This window comes from Amblyomma maculatum, chromosome 5, assembly GCF_055883805.1.
Source record: "Amblyomma maculatum isolate TAMU_Amacu chromosome 5, ASM5588380v1, whole genome shotgun sequence".
NCBI classification, from domain to species: domain Eukaryota; kingdom Metazoa; phylum Arthropoda; class Arachnida; order Ixodida; family Ixodidae; genus Amblyomma; species Amblyomma maculatum.
Window position 1 is genome coordinate 118,366,558 of NC_139348.1, and position 13,263 is coordinate 118,379,820.

Genomic DNA, 13,263 nt, shown 5'->3' on the forward strand with positions numbered 1-13,263 from the left:
GACTCCTATCTTGAGTCTTTAGAGAGGTATGCCTCAAATCGTCCTAGTCAGTTCTGGCGTTACGTTCGCAAGCGTTCCATTAAATCAGATTTAAGTATCAGCTTAGTTGACTCTCAGGGTTCGGAAATTTGGGATGTTGCCGACAGTTTTGCACAACATTTTTCCTCCGTTTACAAACATCCACATTGTGATTCCGTTTGCCTCCCATCTGGTGCACTATCTAATTCCATTCTCTTTGACGAGGAGTTGATAACTGAGAGTCTTAAGCGTCTGAGACCATCTTTGTCTTCTGGACCTGATGGCATTCCAGCTGCCATAATAAAAGCCTTCAGTTATATCTTCGTACCAGTACTGACTGCCATATTTAATAACTGTTTAAAAAATGCTGCCTTTCCTCGCGTGTGGAAAATGGCACGCGTGTTTCCTGTCTTCAAGTCTGGAAACAAAACTGATGTTTCCAATTATCGTCCGATTTCTCTTCTATGTGCAACCTCTAAGCTTTTCGAATTAGCTTTGCACAGCGTACTTTCCTTCCATCTCAAACATATCATAGTACCGAATCAACATGGCTTCATGTCGGGTCGCTCTACTTCCACCAACCTAGTCACGTTTATGACGTATGCCTCTGCAGCAGTCCTTCAGAGGGGTCAGGTTGACACTGTGTACTGTGATATGAGCAAAGCTTTCGACGTTGTTACTCACTCACTACTTCTTGAAAAACTTCTACTCTCTGGCGTTGAAGTCTCTCTCGTAGCCCTCCTACGCAACTATCTCCTTGATCGCTTCTGCTTTGTCAGTGTCAATGGACAGACTTCTTTCGTTTACCCTGCAACGAGTGGAGTTCCTCAAGGTTCAGTACTAGGCCCGCTTCTCTTCTCCGTTTTTATTAATGATGTTTCCTCGGCGATAAAGAACTCCTCGTTTCTTCTTTATGCTGATGATATAAAAATATTCAAGGTAATACATTCTTTTCAAGATTGCGTGTTGTTGCAATCGGACATATCTGCTTTTTCTGATTGGTGTGCGATGAATCGACTTACCCTCAATTCTTCCAAAACTAGGGTTATGTCCTTTACTCGTAAAACACATAGCTTTCTCTACCATTATTCTGTCAATTCTGTGCTGTTGGATAGGGTTGATGAAATTAATGACCTTGGTGTACTTTTTGACCGCACCCTCAGCTTCTCCTCTCACACTAAACGCATTGCTCAGCGGGCTATGCGCACACTCGGATTCGTTTGCAGACTTTCGAGAGAGTTCCATACTCCACTTCCGTTCCTAAAACTGTACCTGTCCATATGCCTCCCGGTCTTGGAGTATGCGTCGGTTGTTTGGAATGGCACTTGCAAATCGAACTTGGACAAGGTTGACAGAGTACAAAAAAAATTTTTACGGATATTTCATTATCGCTTTCCTTTTGCAACTTCCCCCTCTCGCTCCACCAGGAGCGCCCACCTGAATCTTCCTTCCCTTCACTGCCGTCGTTTCAGACTTGATATCATATTTCTGTACAAACTCCTTCATGGCCACATTATGTGCCCTCAGCTCTTAGAGTACATCCTACTGCGCGTTCCGCGAAAGAGCATGAGGGAATTCAGACCATTTCAGGTTTCTCCTCTTCATTCCCACTCCCCTCTGGACAGGATGCAGTGGTTATTTAACTCTTTTTGTCCTCACCTTGACATCTTCCAAAACTCGCTCTGTTCATTTACATTGGATGTTCGTAGCGTTGTATTCTAAATAGTACTTTATCACATATAACTCCCACTTTCTAGCCTTAAATTGTATTTACTTCACTTTTTGCTTTTTCTCCTGTTCAATGCTGTCTGTATCTTGAACTACTTTTTATCCGTTTCTTGCTTATATTTCAACTTTAAACTTTATATTCGAATCTTACTGTCCCTTGTTCAATTTTACTTCTTTATTGTATTATTCTGTATTTCTAGCCTGTGTTTTAAGTACCATGCACTTGTTGCGCCTGGAATGGTTGTTTATTTTATGTATATTTCTATATTACTATAATCAATGTCAGTCATCTGTTTTTTTTTTTTTTTTCCTCTTCTACCTACCGTTCTTTTTTTTTTTTCTTTATTTCCTGGTGTGCTAAAAAATTCTCTCACTGTGTATATAAGTGATGATACTCATTGTTTGCTTAATTTCCGTGATACTTTTCGTCTCAGTTTCATTTCATGTATTATTTATTTCTTTTTTTTGTGTTCTCTCTGTGTGTGTAAACATGTTTGTGCTTTTTCATTTTTTTTTTTTGTGCTGCAGCACAAAGACCACATGGTTGTTCCTGCGCACATTAAATAAAGATTGATTGATTGATTGATTGATTGATTATTATTATTATTATTATTATTATTATTATTATTATTATTATTATTATTATTATTATTATTATTATTATTATTATTATTATTACTATTATTATTATTATTATTATTATTATTATTATTATTATTATTATTATTATTATTATTATTATTATTATTATTATTATTATTATTATTATTATTATTATTATTATTATTATTATTATTATTATTATTATTATTATTATTATTATTATTATTGTTGTTGTTGCGTTGGGTTTAATCGCGCATAAGCAGCTCAGGCTATCATGCGCCAAGCACAAGGTTGTAAGTGGCGTACACTATTTATTTTACAGTTTCCGTAAAACATTTGCTTCCTTTAAAAAGCTTTAGAACACATGATAGATCGACAAGTCCGCTTTCACCTAAAATCAAAGCTGGATGGAAAGGAATGTGCTCATCGTAAAATCGAGTAAAATACTTTTTCCTTAGCATTTCAAATCTTGTGCATGAAAGCAAAATCTGGTTTATGGTGAGTTCCTGTCCATATTCTTCACACAGAGGTTTGTTTTCTTTTCTCAACAAGACATTGTGTGTCATGTGTGTGTGGCCAATGCGGAGACGGCATAGAATCACTTCTATAAAACGTTCTTGATGGCGACATGATTATTGGTTCACAGGAAGCAAAAGGCGCAGAATCTGTCACACTTGTTTTTGTGGGCACCTGAACCACGCCGTAGGGGAGAGCAGGAAGGTTGGGTAGAAAGTGGAAAAAGAGAGAGGAGCCGTAGTGGATGGCTATGGAATAATTTCGACCACCTGGGGATCTTTAACGTCCGCTGACATCGCACAGCACACGGACGCCTCTTCGTTTCGACTCAATCGAAACGCAGCCGACGCTGGTCGGTATCTAACCCGGGAACACTGCACTACTGAGGTGGGGCATTTTAGAATATGGCCCTTCAGAATTTTTCCGGATCGTGCTCTGGTAGTCGAGTTAGTTTGGTTTCCCGCGCACATGGGGATCGTCTCTCCGCACCTCGCCAAACTCAGCGAAATCGCTCACTCCGTCGCACAAGGTCTCGCATGCCATGGCAAAGAGAGTCATGGCAAAAAAGAGAAGAAAGAGGCTGACAAGGTTCTATGACTTAACCAAAGCCTTCTACCTGGCCCGCTGGACCTTCCCTCCACCATGCAGCAAACTTTGCAGAACCTGGAGGCAATTACAAACACGCATACCCGAACCCGCTGCAGTAGAATATGATCTAGCCCGAAATATATGGCAACACATGCAAGGTCTTCAAGTTAAATTGCACATACTCTGGGAGTGCAAGGCACAAATGACAAGTGTTATTCCCGAAACCCTCTCGTCGGGGTGGGCCGCCACTCTGAGCAGCTCCAACCTCAACGAGCAACCCTGGGCCATCTAGCAAGCCCTCCTGGCGGCAAAGAGACAAGGTCTCGACGCTTCAACTTGGGAGACCAAGGCCCGGTCGCGTTAAACCCTGCCGAACACCAAATAAAGTTATTCCTCCTGCTCGTCTTGATAATATAAGCATGAAATTTTTGTAGCCGTAGCGCACTGCTAACGGTATTAGACACAATCTTCAAATATATCTATTGCAAGATATCACATCACTAAGTTTTATTTTAAGAGCTCTTATTTATTATGTTTCTCGATTTCGTGGGGTCTGCTACCACCTGCCTTTGGCGTGAGATGTTCTAGTCCGAAAAATTCAAGATGGCGGCCCTCATAATAACTCCATAAGGCAATCGAAATGTTGGTTCATTAGTGATGTCATTAGTACATCCAATAGGTGGTTGATTGGTGACGTCACGATTCAAGATGGCTCCCAATTGATGACATCACCGATCAATCTAAGATAGCGGCCTTATATAAATTAATAGCAGCCCAATTGATGATTGATCGGTGATGTCACTGATAAATCCAATTGATGACTCATCAGTGGCATCACCTATAAATCCTAGATGTGGGGCAGGAATGATAATTGATGACGTTAATAAATAATTCAAGATGGCGGCCGACCTAGGCCGCGACGGGACTATGACGTCATAATCTATGATGGCGGCCAAATTCCTGCGCCAATGATGATATCATAATTCAATATGCAGAAAGAACGGAAATCACATACTTAGGGCTTAGATGCCCACACCCCACCGCATGTTCAGCAGGTGTCAATCCCCATATACCAAACCAGAGACCGCAGCTCTTGGAACGATAAATCTGAGCACCTGACACTGAATCAAAGACCACCGTTAAACGAATGATCTTGTTTAGACTTGGCTTCTCAGAGCAGAAAACGTGAGGTCATCTGCTTAAGCTATTACCTTCAGTTCGTGACTCATTATCCAGAAAATCACTGACAGCTTTACTTTTCATAATATTTCAAAAAAAAGTGGCTCAAAGTATAGAGCGAATAAAAGTGGGGGCTGTGCACACCCTTGTTTCACAGAGGATTGAATGGGACTTGGTTCTAAGAGACATCTACAATCGAGCATGCTGAACATTCTTGGTAGCAAATGCGTATCCCAGCAGAAGCGACTGACCCAAGATTTGCACGATCTAAGAGGGAAGAAAGGAAAAAATGAGACATCCTATCAACTGATTTTGCCTGGTCAATTTGCCGCAGTGCCAGATACTCATGAACATCACTGCAATAATGCAAAACCGTACACGTGTAGGCTAGATTGTGTTGACCGGTCTCTCAGCCAGCAATTCTGAGGAATATCGATCAAAGTAAGCATTGTAAACTAGAGCCGGTTTGAGAGTACGTTAGCGAAAATCTTGTAATCGGCATTCGAAAGCGTGATATGTCTGTAGCCGTCTTCAGATCGGAGATTGTCCTTATTATTTTTGGTGTTAACAAACTGTGACCTTTTTGTAAAGGAATTTGGCAGAAATCCAAGATCAATACTTGTCTCGAACATTTGGAGCAGGAAAGGAGATAAAGAGATTTAAATTTCTTGTAATAATCTCCTGAAAGATAAGCAGGTTCCGGCGTTTTGGAAAGTGGCAAATGATCAATTGTATCTTCCAGTTCAGGTAAGGTTCAAGGGGAGTTTATTCTCTTTCGCTTGTCCTCAGAAAGTGGCTTAGTCTTAGACACAAGACGCTCAGCATCAACTTCATCAGCAGCGCTTGCAGTGGCAGAACAAGAGAAGTGTAATGATTGGCAAACGCGGTTAATAATGCATCTGATTTAGCGAGAAAACACCACCATAAGAAGGTTCGGACACTCGTTTGGCAGCCACGTCGCGACATTCATCAAGCAATACCTGTCTAATTGGTTCCTGAGATTCTAAAGCACGATTGCTTCAGGATTTCGCACAAGCAGCCTGAAAGCGTTCTGCATCGAATGTTTGAAGGTGGCATTTTAATGCAAGGATTAATGCTCTGTAAAGGGCATTCAAGTTCATTCAAATTATAAAGGCTCTGAGGCAACCGTTTCTCTTCACCCTATTCAAACTCGAACCTCACTGAACCAATCTCAATAGCTACGCCACGAAATTCTTTTTTAAGCAACTCTCAAGCGGAGAAAAATAGGCGACCCGTAGTAAAGTAAGAATCCAAAGCTTTCCTGGCTCGCTGCACAAAGTGTTAAACTTCCAAAGCGCCCATTGCGGCTTAAACTTCTGACGTGGATTTTCTACAATCCGCATGATAACCATAGAATGTCCAGAGAAAAACATTGAATGGACATTGTATGAAATGCACTGTTTAAGGAGATCTGCGGAGACGTAAATGAGATCGAGACGTGAATGCGATGGTCCTCTCATAAATGTGAAGGTGCAAGAAACTCCAACATCAAACAAACCTGCCTTTTCAGTGACAGCTGATAAAATACCATCGCTCTTATTGGCGTTTCGACCAGGTCCTCTACGGTGATGTGGGTCGAACGCACAACTGAAGTTGCTCACTATTACTAAATGTCGATCGCAATCTAGAAGATGTACAATATTAGTAAAAAAGCTGCTCGTTCTAACCGATTATTTGAACCCTATGCATTGACAAATCTCCACGAATTGTCCTGCAGCCGAAAATCACATTTAATGCGCCCTTCCGCGTCAACCTGATGCGTAAAGTCAGAAACAAGGAAACTCTTTTTAAAGAACAGGAAGCAACCCACCGAAGGCCCCACCAAATGGGACACACAAGCATTGTAATCCGCTAACAAGAGCCACAAGGCTGCCTTCGTATCCAGTTCGCTTTCTTAGTCTCGAGCAGCTACAATGACTAACCGATTGCCGGAAAACCTGCCTAGGGCTTAGCCCACAAACATTTATGGTTGCGACGATAAGCTGCTGGGCTCCCGCCATTGTAAATAACACGCTATTATGTCAAGCCTCCGTACCGGCTGGCGTCAAACTAGAACGTAATACTTGACTAGAACTGGCAACCTTTATCCTTGGTCTAGAGTAGCGTTAGATTTCCCTCCCTTTGACTTGCGGCCACGGGACTTGGGCTTCGCAGGAGTAGTGTTCTCTTACTAGAAGGCAGAACTCCTTCATATCCCACGCTTTGAAACAGCACTTGGACATGGCACATCCAAACCGCTGTTTCAGTCATCGAATAGAATGTCAGGCTGGCAGCTAGCTGCCTCCACGGTACAGCTAAAAGTATCATAAGCAATTTCACCAGCGCAGGCAGTCGACGCCACAGCTGCACCATCTTTGTCTCCTTCCGGCTCGAGCAACAATACAGGCACGCGCATCAAGATTGTCATCAGTAACGCACCTAGTTATAGGCGTCTGGTCCTTCAGGCTGTCACACTCGACTTCTGCAGGCAGCTGATCAGACTGTGAAGGCTGGGCGGACTTACGCTGCACATAAGTAACGGCACCCCACATTGAAATTTCCTGTCGTGACGATTGGGCGGCAACCGCCTCTTTGATAGTTGTAACGACTTAGATGCCACCAACAGCGTCTAAAGCCTTTTTGCATACAATAAATGCTCGTATGAAGTGTCCACAACACGGTTGTCGCAGCGGAGCTTAGCGTACGACACTATGCACTCCTTTGTAGTATGGCTAAATCGCCGACATTCATCACAGCGAGGAGTACGGCAGTAGCGGCGTATATGTCCAACCTTGTGGCAACGAAAACACAAAAGAGGCCTATCCTGCACTGAAACCAGGCACTGCTGACCCTCAACTGTCAAACGATGGAGTACATAGTTGACAGTGGCACCACCAGCAGGAGCCAAGCAATGTCTCGACTAAAAGTTCGCCTCCCCTCCATTTCCGTAACCTATGCTCCACAGTGATGGATGTAACTTTTCCACAAGCATTAAAGGCATCATGAATGTATATATCTTCTAAATACTCGAGGAGTCCAAGTGCCTTGAGATTGTCCGCTTTTGATTCCGGGTGAATCAAAACACACCGACGACTTTTCACCTGTATCTCTCCAGCGTTCACGAGCTTAAACTGCGACCATATCACGCAGCAAGGGCTCAACGCGATGAAACCATACGAACGTAATGATTGCGCCAGGTAAGAAATATTGTAGACGTGAGGTGAAGGCCGGTCTGTAGTCTGGTAAAGATGCCAAATTTCACTCCCGAGTGGTAGTTGATCACACTGAAGACTACAACAAACGTAAATGCTTGAAATTTGACTGCGTTTAATTTAAGCTCCCGCTTACTCGCTGTAGGAATCGTGCCATCACCGTGCACTACTCTGTGCTCGTCCTTTCTGCGATGGCCATAAGTATGACCGATTTTGAATAGGTGGGATCCTTTGTGCTCGTCCTTAAATGAAGGGCAGCGCTCACTACACGAGAGCCCCTCATTTTACAGACAAAACCGCGTTTTACCTGACCGTGAAAGTAAAACGAAATGTAATTGGGGCATTGAGGGCACATAGCGGAAAATGATGGTGCCGTATTCATAATGGCGCACTGTACAGACAGATGACATTGAGAAATGCTTCTGTGTGACACAGAAGACAGAAATCACACGCTTGAACACACTTAAGAGAAAGCAGCACTTTTCCCGTGTAGGGTCATCATGTGCCGGCATTTTTATTACTGTTTCTCAGACGATGTGCAACTCGTGAAGAGGTACGAAGACAAGAGGAATTTAGAGTTCATCGCCCCCCCCCCCCTCCAGAGCTTACACTATTTGCACTTGTTTCATCATCAGCAGCAGCAGCAGAAGAAGCAGCAAGTGGACTATGCCCACTGCAGGGCAAAGTCCTCTCCCATATTCCTCGAAATAACCCGATCCTGTGCTAGTTGCATCCAATGGACCTCTGCGAACATCTCAACCTTATCCGCCCACCTAACTTTCTCGCGCCCCTGCTACGCTTTCCTTCCCTTCGAGTCCAATTTGGTACATTAAGCTACCATCGGTTATCCTCTCTGCGCACCGCATGCCTTCCCATGCCCACGTTTTTTTTTTTTTTTCATTTTCGCTAGAATGCCAATAACTCGAGTTATTTCTCTTTCTTATACTGCACGTTTCCTATTTCTTAAAGCTACACCTACCATTTTTCGTGTCATAGCACTCTGTGCAGTCCTCAAATTAAGTAGAACCCTTTTCTTTAGCCAACACGTTTCAGCCCCATGGGTGAGTACAGGTAAGATAAAACTGTTGTACACTTTCCTCTAGAGCGATACCGGTAAACTGTTAGTCATTTTGGGAAAACCAAACAGCACCTTTGACACACGGAAAAAGAAAAGAATGACGACACAACGCTGTGTCCGTATGTCAAGAGTACGGTGTTTTGTTTTCTAAGATAAACTACCAAGTAGCCCGTTCTTGCACCCTTGCTAGTCATAATATGAGAGTACTTGCCAAATGCGCTCCATTCAAGTGGGTGCAGAGTTTGCGTTTCTTTTTTCATTATACGTTTAGTCTTAAAAGCACACTTCTGATGTTTCCTCCAATTTCTCGTCATCCTTTACGCAAATTTTTGTTTCATACGTAAATGCTCATTCCAGCTAAATAACTCATTTAAATGCACATACATTTAACAAAGAGGCACCGCTAAGTGAAAAAATGTCGCGTTTGGCCTCGCTGTGCCATTTTTGATCAAATTACAGATTACGTCTATCTCCTTTGATTTTAATTACTACAGTGGTATACATCGTGCCTCATGTCACTGCACATCGAAAAACTGCATCGCAGGACATCCGCCCATTCACCCTTTGAATCAGTCATGTGAACATTTGTGAGTTAGTTATGTGCGCTTTTAATGTGTTTTTGTAGGACTTCATTTCAAAAAAGCACTCAATGTGCAAGCTCAGGTGCTCCGACAACCTCCGGCGCTGCATGGTTATATACAAAAAACAATACACGCACACATCTGTGTTAACGTCCTGATTTAGTTCTCTTGTGTATGTATTATTTTTTGTGTATAACCATGCAGCGCCGGAGGTCGTTGGAGTCGTATAGCCAACATAGCCCGCTCGCAAGTACTATTTAGCTGCTTGTCTCGTCGCAAAGCAAAAAGCTGATTTTGTGCAGGTCAAGGAACTATATGTTGCACATGTGCGAAATGTCGGGCATTCATACTCAGGTATATATCTGCTGTCACATTTCCTCTCCCTCCATAGCCACGCAATCACTGCAGCATTTTTCACCTCCACGCTGGAGCAAAGGTATTGGAACCTTGGCGTATATTTCCCGTTGAAGTACATACCGGCATCACTGTGCACTGCTGACTGATCACCAATTCTTTCAAGGATTAACTTTATTTTAAATGCAAGGAAAATGATATCCATTCGTCTTTTTTTGTAATAATGATAGGCCTTTTAAATTTCGTAACCAGGTTGCCGCCTCAATAGCCAATGCTTGGTCTTAGTAGCGCCCTGGTAAAGTTTAAGCAAGAGCATGTTCATTTCTTGTGAAAATATGTGTTCTTATGGCGTTATATATATTCTAGAATAATCTATGAGCACAAATCTTTCGACAACCATCTGATACCCTGTCTTGCCCATGTCCATTTCTTCTGTTTAATTTTGATCTCTATTTCATTATTTTGTATTAGCTCCCATACTAACCTCTCTCGTTACTGTTGTTTAAAACTACTCGTACCATTGCTTTTATTTGTTTTTTGTTCTCTTTTCATACTCTCTTTACATAGTAATCATTTTAAATTGAGCCCTTTTCGTCAGCCTGCACGTTTCTACCACATTTATGAGTACTGGTCATGTAGACCTGTTGTATACTCTTCTTTTTTTAGGCTTGTTGGTAAGCCCCCATTTTGAACGTGTCAGTACCTACCTAACGTACTCCTCCCCAATCTTATTCACCTAGATGATCTACTCCTGTCGTCCGCATAAGCGGCGACTACCTGCACTGAACAGATCTACTCATTTGCCACACTGATCAATGCTATCGCTAAGTGCTACTTCCTTCCAAGTAAACATGAAAAAAACATTCCTCATCGAAAAACGGACTTCTTTCTGAACGCAGATGCACTTTTGTACGCGTATGCTTCACGCAGTTGAGGGAAGCCCTGTGTTTCTTGAGGGCACAACGATTGGCCTGAACTGAGAGTCCCTAACGGGAAGTCAATAACAGGAAAAAAAAACATTTCACGCGCTGGTAATCTTCGTAGCACGCCAGCACACTTGAACCTTCGCGAACCTTCGAGCCCGTGGCCTGGACGCACAATGGTGGCGGTCCGCACTACTAAACAATACGCTGAAAATGGGGCAAAATATTTTTGAAGCGGGTGGTGATAGCAGGTGGCCATTCTGCAGGTACTTTAGCGCGCTTTTCTTTTAAAGTTGTTCAAAATGAAAATCTCTGTTCTCACGGAAGAAATTTATGCATATGAAATAACATTCGCAAGCTGTTCTTCTATTTATTTGCTTAATTAGAGTTTGTGGTAGAACGAGAGGAAGGAGATGGGCACACGGTATGAAAGAGCAGTGAACAAAAAGAGGGGGGGGGGGGGTGGAGTCAACGTTCCGACAAGTGGACTTGTCTCTGTCTGGGCAGAGCAATCATCACTGGCAGGGGTTTAAATTGTGGCACTACAAAACGTGCACTACATATAATGTCAGTAAAATTGTTCCTCAATGAAGCTTTTAATATGCATGTTAAATATTGGAGCCTCGACACCAATGGGGAACGCTTTTAGCTTAGCCGTATAGAACTACATTGTGTTGCAGCTGAAACTGTTCGATTAAATGCTGCCTTCCCATTCAATCTCGCCATTATTTCTGTACCAACGTCGGACCCTGCACGACGCAAGCTAGAAGGCACTAATAAGAACAAACTGATGTTCACGAAGGTGGTTTATAATTTTCGTAGTGTCACGTCGTGGGGCTCGCGTCTTCGATGCACTCCTATCTTTAAGGTTGTTTCAATTTCCACGAATAAAGTCTTACTTACAAACTTCGCATTGGGCACGCAAAAGTTTTGTTGTTAGTATACGCGAACTTTTCTCTCTCTCTCAGTTCCTTCTACTTCATTGAGTCGCTACAATACCAGTATTACGGTAGTCAAGCGTTTTGAGGCACAGCAAACAATTAATATTAGGCAAGTAAAGCAGCTTAGTGTAGGAACATGCATCGCAAAAAGTTTACAGGTTAGAAGACTCACCAGCAGAGGTAGTGGCCAAGCTCGAGTGATCTTGGCCACTACCTCTCATCTGTGGCCAAGATCACTCCACTTACAGACGAAGCTCATTTCTAAGTGGAGCCCTGTGGAACGAGTAGAAAGTGCTGTTCTGGAGTGTTGCTCGTAAAACGAATCATCTTAATACGACCAAGATAAATTCTGCATTCCTCGATTCGAGGCAACACGTTTCCTAGCGACTGGGCTTCGTTTTATTTTTTTTATTTATTCAGGCTACCCCTAAAGGCCCTCCAAAGAAGGGTATTACATAAGGAAGGGGATGACACAATTGTAATAAACACGATATAATTATCAGCAACAATTGCGACAAGAAACATTAACATAATATTAGGTATAACATCAAAAGAAAGAATGACAGCAAAATATTCTATACATTTCCGTCACAGCGAAGTAGCTCTTCGATTTTTTTTAGGTTAGTTTCTCTAGCGATGTGCGATGGCAAGTTATTCCATTCAATAATAGTATGAGTACTGAATGAATTGGCATAAGATGATAAATGATCCCCTTCATGGATCACTGCCTTGTCGTGGCGGAGGGTCTTGCGAAACTCGATAAAGTCGTGAGCTCTGCTGTGTAGGGCCACCCAAGATAGACAGGTCAGGGCAGAGAGTTCTGACAAAATGTGATTCACTGGAAAAGGTAATGGCAACCCACTCCAGTATTTCCTGCCAAGAAAACCATATGGCCACGTAGAGTTTGACTGCGTAGATCACAGCAGATTGTGGCAAGCTCTCCAAGAGATGGGAGTTCCAATTCACCTCATCTGTCTCCTCAGGAACCTGTATGAAGGGCAAGAGGCCACAGTCAGAACTGGGAATGGTCTTACTGATTGGTTTCCGATTGAGAAAGGAGTGAGACAAGGCTGCATGCTTTCGCCCCGCCTATTTAACCTATATGAAGAGTGCATCATGAGGAAGGCCGGTCTGGACAAGTCTTCAGCTGGAGTGAAGATTGCTGGAAAACGTATCAACAACCTTAGATGTGCGGATGATACCACTTTAATGGCAGAAAGTGAAGTTGAACTCAAGAGACTTCTGATGCGCGTACAAGAAGAGAGTGAGAAGTTTGGGCTTAAACTGAACATTAAAAAGACAAAGATCATGGCATCTTGCCCTATCAAGTCCTGAAGCATCAAGGGACAAGAAGTGGAAGCTGTGACAGATTTTCTCGTCTTGGGCTCCAAGATTACCCCGAAAGGAGACTGCAGCCATGAAATTAGGAGACGCCTGCTTCTGGGAAAGAGAGCCATGGTTAGCCTTGACCACCTGGTAAAGAGCAGAGACATTAGTCTGCCAACCAAGATCCGTATAACTCGTGCTATGGTCTTTCCAGTT